Raw genomic sequence first — 13,997 nt, forward strand, 5'->3', positions numbered from 1 at the left:
CTTCATTATAAAATAAATACCTGCTATGGTCTGAATGCTCGTGCCCCCCTGAAACTCACACATTGAAACCTAAACGTCAGAGTGATAGTACTAAGAGGTGAGGCCTTTGGAGATGATTAAGTCTTGAGAACAGACCCCTCATGAATGGGATTAGCATACTTATTAAAGACCCTCAAAGGAGCTAGCTACCTCCTTCCACCACGAAATAACACAATGAAAATGCACCACCTATGAGAAAGTACCCATTATCCCAGACACTGAATCTGCCAGCCCCTTGATCTTGGACTTCTCTGCTTCCATAACTGTGAAAAATAAATTTATGTTGTTTATGAGTTACCCAGTTTATATTATGTTGTAGTGGCCTGAGTAGATTAAGACAGTACCCAATAACTATTATCATCAAGAATAAATATTTACATACTTTAAAGTATTTCAATGTGTGATAAAAGACACTCTTCATCTATCTTCTTTATTGCCAAATTATTTATAAATCAATTGTAAAGTAGTTAAAATAAATCAACAAGGTATAAATAAAGCAGTAACAAAGCCATTATTTGAAATACTTACCACTCTTCAATGGCATCCAGCATCACACAGTTATAACAGTACTCAGTCCATACATGAAAACTGATAAGGGAATATCTACAAAATAAAAATAAAAACAGAAACATGTAGAGAACTATGATCAGAAGCTCCCCCATCTCAATAATTATCTCTTCACTGTCTTCTCTATTCATTTTTTTCCTTCTAGTTTCTGCCTCCCTTTCACTCCTGTTTCATTCTGGGGGAGTTTTCCCCCAGAAAGCTGTCTGTTTTCTGCATATCTCAGTTCCTTCTCTCATGCCTTTCCATTCCTCCCTCTTCTTTCCCTCCTCTTTTCTCAATAAGCTTTTCTCTTTTTCTTCCCTTCAGTACATTGTCATCTGCTATCCAGAGTCCCAGTGTCAGCTCACCAATCTCACGCAGCTCTAGTTGGGAAAACCACAGCAGATGAGCTTGCTCTAGTGTTTTTACATACAGCAGAAAACATTGATTTTTAGCCAATCACTGCAGTTATGATACATGCTATGCACAGTGTAGGTAGCTTATATATAGTATCTCATTTTATCTTCACAGATTGATGGTATTGCTCTCATTTTCAGATGAGAACAACAGACTCAGAAAGTTTAAGAAACTTATCTGAGGTAACCAAACTGGTAAGTTGGTTTTCAAGTCCAGGCTTGATGCTTAAGTATGGATCTAACCCACTACACTATTCAAACTCCGTTCTTTTTGTGTGTGTGTGTGTGTGTGTGTGTGAGAGAGACAGTCTCACTCACTCTATCGCCCAGGTTGGAGTGCAGTGGCATGATTTTGGCTTCATGCAACCTTCGCCTCCTGGGTTCAAGCGATTCTCCTGCTTCAGCCTCCCGAGTAGCTGGGATTACAGGCACGTGCTACCATGCCCAGCTAATTTTTGTATTTCTAGTAGAGATGGGGTTTCACCATGTCTTGAACTCCTGACCTCCAGCGATCTGTCCGCCTCAGCCTCCCAAAGTGCTGGGATTACAGGCGTAAGCCACCGCACCTGGCCCTAACTCCGTTCTTAAATTTCTTTCTAGAGGCATTTAAACCTTAACTCTGACCATATGCACCATGGAGACAACAGAAAACTATAATTAGCCCAAATCCTAATGACCTATTATAACGAGCTTTCATGTTCCTGTGAAGCTAGACAACTTTTAACTTATTTCTTGATTTCAAGATAATACTACTGATTATAAGCTATATCTCTATATGGTACTAATTAATATATTTAAAATGCTATGCATTTTCAAGAAAAGATACTTTTATTGGTGAAACATTTAGCAAAATTTGAGATTTACTCCAAATTCTAGATATTTTTTATTTTCTCTAAGTTAAGCATCCAAAAAAAGGTCAAAAGGTATTTAAAGCTGACACTGTAGATTGGTCTTTGAAAATATTTTAGAACTCATCATATAAATGAAAGAACATCTTATCCTTTACTGACTTACTAGTTTGTGTATATTTACTCAGGTGCTTTAATTAAGTGTCACTGTCTAAGAGACCCAAAGAAGTAAATGTAGAGAATAAAAAGAAACAATCAGGGACAAATATAGCCATGCAATATCAGGGTAATTAAAATGAGAGACTGGCATATAAAAATAAAATGTCAAATAATTTGGGAACCAGAAATTCTGAGTACTGTGATAGTGATGATCCATCTCTCTACCAGCATTCACATAAGGGTATCAGTAGTAACATGAAATATTTAGCAACAATTATATGAGTAATATGTGTATTTGAAAACTGATGACTAATGACATTTCTATGTCTACTGTAATTATAGTAAGTTGAAAGATAGTTTTTAAGTTAGTACATTAATAAGAATCTGAAGCAAATTTGTAAGTTAACACAACTGTCACGTATAAGAAAGGAAATATGCATGAGGATGTTACCAACTGTCTTAATTTGGTCATGAAAGTTCTCAAGGGAGGATGTCAACACAAAGACACTTGCACGGAGCTGTTCCAGACTTTCTGGAATGGCAAAAGAGTGGCATACAAAATCCCTGCAATAGGAAAAAGAAAAGTTGGCTACAGGACACTGAAATTACAGAACCACACCAACCACAGGTTTTAACAAAGAAGGTACTGATTTGGTAAACCTTTCTACAATTCATGGGTGATATTCCATGAAAAGAAAAACTAGGGCTAGGCATGGTGGCTCACACCTGTAATCCCAGCACTTTGGGAGGCCAAGGCAGGAGGCTTGCTTGAGGTCAGAAGTTTGAGACCAGCTTGGGCAACATAGTGGGACCAAAAAATTCAAAAATTAGCCAGGCGTGCCTGTAGTCCCAGCTACTCAGGAGGCTGCGGTGCGAGGATAACTTGAGCCTGGGAAGTCAAGGTTGCAATGAGTTGTGTTTGCGCCATTGCACTCCAGCCTGGTTGACAGAACAAGAGCCTGTCTCAAAACAAACAAGCAAAAAAAAGAAAAAGCAAAATGGTCTTCAATAGCTTTTTTCTCTACCAGAAGCTATCTAGCAGAGTACCTATAAATTTAATCTGCAGAATATTAATCTGCACAGGAGTATAGTGTTTGCATAGGTATGGTTGAAAATATTTAACTAAAGTTCCTATTAAATACAAAAATTCTGTATTGATTAATATTTCAATTTTTCCTCCTTAAAACCACTTGTTTAGCAAGAAAAAAAGGCTTACAAAAGAGTTTGGAAAAAAGGTCTCAGTTTCATCTGTTTTTAATCTCTGTTTCAGGAGACGCAAGGATGTGTTTCATAATAAGAATTCAAGTGACAAGGAGTCAAGTCTGTAACAACTGTGTTTAGCTGTGAGAAAAAATCCAGAAGAAATGCCCATTTCCCATTCTTCAGGAAATTGTATGGGAGGATGGAAAACAGATCAACAATATCAACTTAAGCAACGTACGTTTGAGTATATAATAATATTGGAAAAATTAAGCTTGAAATAAAAAGAAACAGAAGCAGAGAAATGAAGTAATCAGTGTGGTAAGAGTTGGGTAAAAATCTATTGCGCTCAACCTCAATTATTTAGACAAGTAAGTCTGAGTAAGTTTTCAAAGTCTGAAAAAAGTCTTATGTTGAAAGAGAAGATCTTAACTTCTGGAATATGGAAAGGCACAGAGCTAGAGAAAACTACTTAACAAAGTTTGTCACCAGGGCATGTCCTATACGTCCTAATTATAGATAACTGGCTATGCAAGCTGGGGGACACCTAACAAGCACATCATGAAATTACCTGTATTTCTGGTCTAGTGAACTAGGGGAAGTGGTTCTCAAACTGTGGTCCCTAGATCAGCAGCATGAGCACAACCTGGGAACTTGTTGGCAATGCAAATCCTCTGGCTTCATCCTAGACCTATTGAATCTAGAGGCTGGGCCCAGAAATCTGTGGTTTGACATGTTCTCCAGGTGATTCTCATGTAAGATAAGTTTGAGATCCACTGGTCTAAGATAATTCTGAGGAAGGCATCTAATCAGGTATATAAGAACTATTTTTTCTTCCTTTTTCCTTTTTTTTTTTTTTCTTAAGGTATCAGGAATCTCTTTTAGCCAGAGTCACTATTAGGAAAAATAAATACTTTCAACTGGGAACTTCACTTTTCAGGCTTAAAGCTCCTGCAGAGGAAGAAACCAAAAGATAAACGAAAACGTGATTTTGCTTTTTGCAGGGGGAGGGCAGGAAGGGGGAAGGTAGGTATTCAATTAACAAATTATCCAGTGGCTACCTTGTTTCAGGCACTCTGCAAGAAGGAAGACAAGGAAGTAGAAAAGAACTGTGAAGGTCACTAACAATTTTAACTTGGGAATCATTCAATGTAGTACTAACAACACAGGTTGCCAATTCCTGGTATACACATGCAGTAATATCCACATGGGCAATAAAATATTTATAGTGAAGTAACAGACCAGCAAAGCAAAAAACTATGGTTCATCCTTGATGATCAAAGGGATTGGTGATCCTCCAACTTCAGTGTGTATCAGAATCACCTAAAGGGCTTATTAAAATACAGATTACTGGATCCCACCTCCAGAGTTTCTAATTCTGTATGTTTAAGGCCCAAGAATTTTTATTTCTCATAAATTCCCAGGTGACATTGATAATGGAGACCACAGTCTGAGAACCACCAATCTAGGTGATGAAGCACAGTAGGATTTAAGTATTCCAGGAAGGAAATGTCTGAGGATTACCAGTACATTTCTCAAGGTGTTCATATTTATTGCACAGACTTTGTCTGTTGCCCCTCAGGGAAAAGGAAAGAGAGGGATTATGCTTTTAAACTATGTGGTTAAACTATTTTATTTTGATAACACATATTACATAGTCTACGTTGAATCAACCAACCTCCAATATGAAGGGTTTCCCAAACTAGAAGCCAAAACTGGCACTCGAAGATTTCCATGATTTTGTGATGACTCAATTTATAATCTTGTTTTAATGACCTATGCTGTATGGATGTATTTCTCTAAAAATTTGGGACAGGCTCTCCTCTAGGCCCAAGGAGGATCCTGTATCTATCTATATAGTCAAATGAGAGCAGACTTAAAAATAATTTACAATGTTTAAAAGACTGTCCCAAGAGCCCAGGCTATGGGGAGGAGTACTTCCAGTCCAGCTGCTTTTCATCATGGGGAAAAAAATCAAAGTTAAGGGGCTCCCAGGGGTTAGGACTCCCTTGGTTTCTTCCCCTTTGGAGTCTATGAGCTGCAGTACAAATAGATTGAGTTCCACAAAAAGGCCAAGGTCATCCTGGCTGCAGAGAAAGGTGAGAAACAGCTTAACTTTTCACTGAATCAATCCTTCAGTCCTAGTCCTTCCTTCAGCCTTCTCAAAAAGGACACATCCTGACTGGCTTGACTGAAACAGATCCACTCTACCATAAAGTAAGGTAGCGAGGGATAACTTGCATCTTATTCCACAAGGAAGATTACCTGGATTACCTATCCTTCTACAAATCAGCATTCTTTTTTCAGCCCAAGCATTAAATGTAACAAATGCCATCCTCTGTGTTACTGATAGCGAGAAACAACTGAGAATGGCAAAAAAGTCACCACTTTTCCTGCTTAAAGCCACCTGTCTTCCCTATGCAGATATAAACAGAGAGATAATTACCTTGCCAAGGTCCTTGAAATCAGATATGGTGTTAGAAGGGTATGAAATACGGAAGACGACTGTGCTAATACGTTGTGAAAGATGAGGACAGATCAATCATGTACAACCCCAAACTGAGTGCATTCTCTGCTCAGACGGAAATTATATGCAAAAGAAGTTGGGAACTGTCATAAAAGCACAGGGATTAGTTACTAATCTATTATGGTTATGAGGCTTTTTAAAAGACATTAGGGAAATACAAAGAAATAATCAGATGATTAAAGATAATGACACAATTTTCAAGGGAATAACATACAAGTTTTGGAAAGGAAATAATAATAAAAGCACCTTATTTAGGCTGGGCGCAGTGGCTCACACCTGTAATCCCACCACTTTGGGAGGCTCAGGTGGGTGGATCAACTGAGGTCAGGAGTTCGAGACCAGCCTGGCCAACATGCGGAAACCCCATCTCTACTAAAAACATAAAAACTAGCCGGGTGTGGTGGTGGACGCCTGTAATCCCAGCTACTTGGGAAGCTGAGGCAGGAGAATTGCTTGAACCCAGGAGATGGAGGTTGCAGTGAGCCGACATGGTGCCACTTCACTCCAGCCTTGGAGACAGAGTGAGACTCTGTCTCAAATAAAAAAAAAAGGACCTTATTTAAACCCTGAAATTGGTCATATCTAAATATTCACACAATTCATTTTGATTAATGTAGGAAAATAGCTATATAGGTAATACATTTTTAACCAGAAATTCATAAATTTCTAACTAGGATTGACCAATACTAAATCAACTTTTCCTCCCCCTGTGAGTTGTTTTCCGGTTAAAAACCACTAGTATTCCTCAGCTTCTCTTTTAATGTCAATGAGGTGTGCATGAAGTCATCTTGCCATATAAAATATTCCTCCCATTTTAAAACATTAAACTATCTTTCTGTGTTAATTCAAAAAAGTCAACAACTTTATTTTCCACATTTTAGTATGAGAAACATAGCTGCTGACTATTATTCACCTTTTATGATCTGCTGAACCTAAAATTAAAAAAATGTGTTGCTAGATAAGGTTAAAACAAGTTACCTAATACTGTAATGGAGTTATGCCCAGAAAAACACTAATACACAATTATAAATTTCTAAATGTATCTAATTGTACATCTTTCTCATGAAAGAGTTCACTTAAACATTTTCTTTAGGTACTTATATTAAATGTGGGGGTAACAAAGGTAACAACTAGCAATTCATGTGCCTTCTTACTAATGTCCCTATCAAGAATGAATTTTAACATAACTTGTCTACTTCCAACATTCATTTTAAGATTCTACCTGACTTTAGTAACAAAAAGGCTTCTCAAAAATTCTTCAGAAACTGTTTGATCGTGCAATGTCAAAGTACTGCAACAAACCTGGTGGGGATTATACCAAACAGACCAACTGGAGACTTAAAAAGGCTTCAAAAAAAAAAAACTCTAGGCAAAAGTTGAATATTATTGAGTCCCCAAGAGAAATAAACTGGAGTACTGGTCATAGCATTCTAGGCAGAGAATGAACTACTGGGATGCTGCTATTCTTTTGTCAGACTAAAAATTTTAGTCCTACTTTTGAATTGTCATATTAAATACAAGATCACCAAAACAGAGTAATTTTCAGACTGCAAATTTGTACCAAGCACGTAACTTTCCTCTAAAAATTTAGCATAATTCAGATAGATCGTTTTTAAGAGAAAATTATTTGACTTATTCATGCCATGGATAAGAGATGATATTTTTGGTGGCAGTTTAGTGAAGCCAGACCACCTGGTCTGTGGCTCACACCTATAATCCCAGCACTTTGGGAGGCTGAGGCAGGTGGATCACTTGAGCTCAGGAGTTCAAGACCAGCCTTGGCAACATGGCGAAAACCTGTCTTTACAAAAAACACACACACACACAAAAAAAAAAAAAAAAAAAGGCTGGGCATGGTGGCACACCTGTACTTTCAGCTGCTCGGGATGCTGAGGTGGGAGGATTGCTTGAGCTCAGAAGGTGGCTGTTGCAATGAGCCTTGTGATCATGCCACTGCACTCCAGCCTGGGTGAGAGTGACACCCTGTCTCAAAAAACAAAACAAATAAGAAACCCCCCAAAACCCAAATTCTATCTGCCCCTTACTGACTGCAACGTTAGACCCATTATCTATACTTTTGTGCCTCAGTTTCTTCATACGTAAAACGGGAAACAAATAACAGTATTTAGTAGATTAATTCGGTTAATCAACACTCTTCTGCTATATTGATTACTACAACACACAGAACAGAGACTCCTTTATGGTAAAGTGCTATATAAGTGTTGGCTATTATTATTAATGTATGTTTAATCAAATAAAGAGGAGTAATATTTTAATCCTCACAGTTTAATGTTAATCATCTAACATTCCTCCATTCTTCTTCAAATAGTTATATTATTTATTGACCTGGGAAGTCTTTGTTTCTGTTTTAGCCTTAAAAGAGAACAAGTGGCCAGGTGCAGTGGCTCACGTCTGTAATCCCAGCACTTTGGAAGGCTGAGGCGGGAGGATCATGAGGTCAGGAGATCAAGACCATCTTGGCTAACATGGTGAAACCCCGACTCTACTAAAAATAAAAAAAAAAAATTAGCCTGGTGTGGTGGCAGGCACCTGTAATCCCAGCTACTCAGGAGGCTGAGGCAGGAGAGTGATGAGAACGCGGGAGGCGGAGCTTGTGGTGAGCCGAGATTGCGCCACTGCACTCCAGCCTGGGCAACAGAGCGAGACTCCATCTCAAAAGAAAAAAAGAAAAAAAGAGAGAACAAGCATATATTAAAGTGCTTGTATTTGTACGTTGGATAAGCAAGCACGTAATACCATAGGAAAAACTAAAACATTAGGTTTAACTGCTGGGAATAGGCTTGAAAGACCCATGAAAAAGACAATACTGCAGAAGACAGTCAACCGAAATAATTTATAAGCAGATTTTCCCATTTTATGTATGAAAATTTTCCATTTTACATATGGAAAAAACCGAGGCATAGAAAGACACTAGGTTTAAATTTATTAGCATGGGCTTGAAAGACACAAAAAATTGCATTTTCTAGAGACAAAAATGGATTTGAGGAACTTAAAAAAATTTTTTTTCTTTTGCTGTTCACTGAAGCTGATTCTTATTCCTTGGCCAAATGTGACTTCATACAAAACATACCACACAGATGTAAAGGTTGTATAAATCTTCGTAAGAATACCATTCTAAACTCAAAGAGTTTACAGACTTTCCTAATCACCATTACCCTATGTAATTATACCACCGAAGAATTTGTTGTTGATTTAATAAAAGCTTTTTCCTTATTTAGAGACAAGATCTTGCTGTGTTGCCAAGGCTGGAGGGTGGAGTGCAATGGTGCAATCATGGCTCATCGTGTGCCTGACAGCATCACAAGAGTCAAGTTCATTTCTCTGCCTAGAATGCTGTGATCAGTACTCCAGTTTATTTCTCCTGGTGACTGGATAATATTCAAAACTTGCGTACAGTTTTCTGCAGGCTTGAACTCCTGGGCTCAAGCGATCTTTCCACCTCAGCCTCTTGAGTACGTAGGGCTATAGGCACATGCCAGGATGCCTGGCTAATTTATATATACATATATATAATTTATATATAAATTGTATAAATTTTATATATATTATAAAACATATATATACATTATATATAATCATACAAAAAAAAAAAAAAGCCAGGCGTGGTGGTGCAAGCCTTTGGTCCCCAGCTATTTGGGAGGCTGAAATGGGAAGATTGCTTGAGCCCAGGTGGTCAAGACTGCAGGAAACCGTGATCACATCACTGCACTCCTGGGCAACAGAGTGAGATTCTATGAATTCTATAAAAGAATTCATCGCCCAGGCTGATGTACAGAGGCACAGTGATAGCTCACTGCAGCCTTGGCCTCTCAGGCTCAAGTGATCCTCCCACCTCAGCAACCTACTTCCTCTACGCAGGAGCTGGGACTACATGCATGTGCCACCGCATCACATTAATACTTGAATTTTTTGTAGAGATGGGTGTCTCACTACGTTGCCCAGGCTGGTCTTGAATTCCTGAGTCCCAGTGATCCTCCCGCCTCAGCCTTGTAAGGTGCTGGGATTGCAGGCATGAGCCACTGTGCCTGACCCTATTTTTTAATTTTTTGTAGAGGCAGGGCATTGCTATATTGCCAAGGGTGGTCTCCAACTTCTGGACTCAAGCGATCCTCCTGCCTCGGCATCCCAAAATACTAGGATTACAGGTGTGAGCCACTGTGCTGGCATGCTTTCTCCCTTTTGACTTGCTCTATTATATTAATGGCACAAAATTTATAGTAGCGTTTTCATCTATGTATATCGAGAAAATATTTGCCTATATAGCTCCTTTACATATAATTCATTTTTTTTTTTTTTTTGCTCATAGTTCTTGCTAAGATCCTACATTAAATGCTTACATGAGCTTGAAGTCTCTCTCTAAACAAAGCTTTACTGTAAGCCACAGAGTGGAGAACAGTGCCTCATCCAGAAAAGGGGCTACAAGGTACAATAAATGTGGACTAACAGAAGAAGCAAAGGACTGGCAGTTAAAAACATATGTTTGAATCCTAGCTCTTTCACTATTTAGCTACTTCAGTTCATAAAACTGAAATGTGTTCATCTCTCGATATTACTGCTAACTTTGTTTTTGATAAGAGGGGTGTCTCACATGCTTGAACGAATCTGATGAAGTCATACATCTTTTCTTCAACAAAAATTAACACAATCCACAGATTTTTGCATACAGTTAGGGGCTTCAAGTAATTACAGAAGTCCATGTATCCTAAGAACCCTCTAGAATACTGGATTACAATGGTTCCTGCTGTTTTCATATAAAAATGTCATTTCCGCATTCATATTCTCTCTCACACACACCCTTAAAGCCTTGCTGTGCAACCTGTACATGTACCAGAGCTCACAAGCTTACACTTTTAAACACATAAAATAAATGAAGTTTTATCTTCATTGGCAAAGATTCCCCCCTTGAGGCATGTTAAGAGTGATTGTGTGTAGTTTTAGATTTATATCAGGACAAGCTAGATACTCAAATCAGTTATTTTATTAATTATTATCCTAAAAAATCTTCAAATTTGGTTACAGCAGCTTAATTAAACCTCAGATAAACCTTAAAAATCAAAATATGTTTTGTATACCTAGGGTCTAATAGGCACGAACAGAGCTATGCAAAACTAGGTTTGGATAAGGATTTAATTGTCCACATATATTCAGTCACATTGGTGAAAGCAGTAACTGCATCTGTGCCAAAGTCGCAGCTGTTGTAATTAAAGACAGACACCCCCCCCCCACCCATTCCCCCCTCAGAAGCAGCTAGCTATCATTATTTTCAAAGGGCAGTAATTACAAAGGCTTTGCATTATGTGGATTACACATTCCAAGGATATAGGATTGCTACCAGACTTCGGCGACTATCCTAGTAAGCAAAATTGTTCATTAAAGCAATCATCAAATTTACGTACAAGTTTTAAATTTTCTGAACTTTGCTTAGTTTGTCATGCGAGTTTACCTCCCTTTGTGAAATAGAGCTATTTCTGAAAAGTTAATTTCTAATCATCTTGCCCTACTACCTGACTAACTTTATAAAGTTGGAAGTATTATTACAAAGCAAGAGTAAATCCCAAAGAACATCAATTTTAAACATGCTTAATTGAACAAAAAAATTAGTTCCTCTTTGATAAAGATAAGTAATAAAATATAAACGGAAAGAAGATGAGGTTATTTTTCACCTTTGATATCACATTTAATACATTCAGAGGAAAACTAATCCCAACTGTGCAACACATTCAGGGGCTGGAGATTTAATGAGATTCCATTAGACCTAACAGGATAACATGTAGGCACTTCAAATCCCCTCTATCATCCTTCATGAAGCCAAGCTATTTTGAAATAAATGAGAAATAGGAACATAGCAAAAGCAGATCAAAGCAGTACATTTACCAAAAATTATAAATGCCAATTTTCCAAAATTTTTGGGTATTGTGAAAATCATGATTTGTTTTCTCTAACTTAAAGAAATTTTGTAATCCAGTACAGTATATCATCCTTCAGTACAATTAAAAAAAAAAAACTTTAAAGTGCTCAAGTACACTAGTAGGTGTGCTGGGAGAAAAAGTGACCTTCGGATCTCCTGAAATTGAGTAAAAGCACTATAATTATACTTCACTGATTTTGTAAAACATTTTTTAACATACTAAAGCCATATACTAAAGCGGAAATTATCACTAGCTGCTAGGATTAAAATTTCAAAAAGTGTCAGTGGAAGTTCTTATGCTTTCTTTCTACTGGCCATAAGACTCCTACAGGTAACTTCTTATGTTTGCCTAGTTCCATGAATTCTTTTATAGAATTCACAGAGTCTGACTCTGTTGCCCATGACTGCAGTGATGTGATCACGGTTTCCTGCAGCCTTGACCACCCGGGCTCAAGCAATCTTCCCATTTCAGCCTCCCAAATAGCTGGGGACCAAAGGCTTGCACCACGACGCCTGCCTTTTTTTTTTTTTTTTTTTGGTAGAGACGGGGACTATGTTGCCCAGGCTGGTCTTGAACTCCTGGCCTCAAGCAATCTCCCACCTTGGCCTCCCAAAGTCCTAGGATTAAATGGCATTATTTGGCACTCATCCAAATAATTTATTTAAAAAACAAAACATACATGGGTTTTGATGCTTAAGCACTCTCCCTCAAATTTTGACATATTTATGACCAGGTAGGGTTCAGATTTTAAAATACCTTTGCAGTAAGGTAAACAAAGATTTATGTTTTGTTTTTTAATTAAAGGCTTTTAAGAAAGTGAGCAATAACAAAGCATTAAACTTATCTCTAAATACTGATTTCACTCCTCCAGTTCCCTTAACTTCAACTGTTAAAACGAACTTTCCCTTTCAAGCAGCGATGATATATTTTGGATGAACCCTAAAACCTTTTAAAAATATACAAGAAATTTAACTATTTTCTCAATGTGAACTCAACGACATTTTAATTAAAGCTTGTATCACTTTATTTTTATTTTTTTGAGACAGAGTCTCGCTCTGTCATCCAGGCTGGAGTGCAGTGGTGCAATCTCAGTTCACTGCAGCCTCAAACTCCCACACTCAAGCGATTCTCCTGCCTCAGCCTCCCGAGTAGTTGAGATTACAGGCACGTGGCAACACGCTGGCTAATTTTTGTATTTTTTTGTATTATTATTATTATTATCATTTTTTGTAGAGACGGGGTTTCCCCATGTTGCCCAGGCTGGTTTCGAACTCCTGGACTCATGCGATCTGCCCGCCTCGGCCTCCCAAAATGCTAGGACTACAGGCGTTGAGCCACCGCGCTCACCAAAGCTTGTATCACTTCTATTCCTTCTCCACCAACACACAGTCATCAAAAAGGAAATTCAAAAATAAAAACAAGCGAATTGGTACCACTTCTACTTCATACTTTGAAACAGTCCCATATTCACTCATCACCCCCAAATGCAATCAGTGCACTTAGGGCGTTGGGGTGCTTCGCACTGCACTTGGAGCTCACCATTTTTAAACTTGAAGGGAACCGTGGTATCTTCAAAGCTTCCGAGTTGCCAACGACCTCAGCCTCTCCACCTTCTCGAACATCATCCCTGGACACTGTCTCCCGACACAGCCAGCGCGGTGGCCGTGCGCCTCAAACTGAGCATTCCAAACGCGGAAACTCAACCCGGAGCGCGGAGACGATGGAAATTGCCTGAAAGCATCTATCCGCGCAGGGCTGGGCTTGGGACGCGGCTCACACGAAACTGAGGCAGGAATCTCTTCCTGCACCCGCACCACGCCGGGACCCGAGGGGTTTCACTCCCGTCACAGTGCCGAGCCAGGAAGCCAAGAGCCACCGGGGCGACGCAGCCCCGCAAAACCTCCACTCAGCCTTACAACGGCCACAGCGCCGGGACACGCGGCACCGCATCCCGGGCGCGCCAGTCCTCCTGCAGTAGGGGAACGCTCCCCTCAGGCTCCCGCGTAGGAGCCCAGCGACCCCCGCGCCCCCCTCACCTACCGAGGCTCCCCCGCGTCCACCGGCTCCTGCAGCGAGACAGCCGGCGGCCGGCGCCGGCGGGCACGGTCCGAGCGCGGGCTCTGCAGGGGAGGACGAGGCGCGCGGACTGCCAGTAACCCGGGCGGCGTTCCCCGCCCCAGCGCTCCAGGGTCGCGAGTCCCACAGGAGTCCCACGTTGTGGTCCCGGGGCGGGCGGGGCCTCCATGAAGCCCCGCCCCCTCCCCGCCCCCGCGGATATCCCCACGCACCACGGAGATCCCCCCGCGCCCTGCGCAACCCGGCTGCTCCGCGC

General features: G+C 39.8%; 1 protein-coding gene across 2 annotated transcripts in view; it reads right to left on the bottom strand.

Moving 5' to 3' along the window:
• TEX15 (testis expressed 15, meiosis and synapsis associated) overlaps positions 1-13,756 on the bottom strand; it is a 77,235-nt gene extending 63,479 nt beyond the window's left edge. The window contains exon 1 of one of the 2 annotated variants that reach the window (XM_058433657.1): positions 13,706-13,756. The gene's annotated coding sequence lies outside the window, so the exon portion shown is untranslated. Of the gene's footprint in view, positions 1-567; positions 629-13,705 lie in introns of those variants that run through there. The other variant, XM_058433655.1, reaches the window with a different exon arrangement.
• Between the last annotated feature and the right edge of the window lie 241 nt (positions 13,757-13,997).

Source organism: Hylobates moloch, unplaced genomic scaffold (genome assembly GCF_009828535.3).
Source record: "Hylobates moloch isolate HMO894 unplaced genomic scaffold, HMol_V3 SCAFFOLD_22, whole genome shotgun sequence".
Taxonomy (NCBI): domain Eukaryota; kingdom Metazoa; phylum Chordata; class Mammalia; order Primates; family Hylobatidae; genus Hylobates; species Hylobates moloch.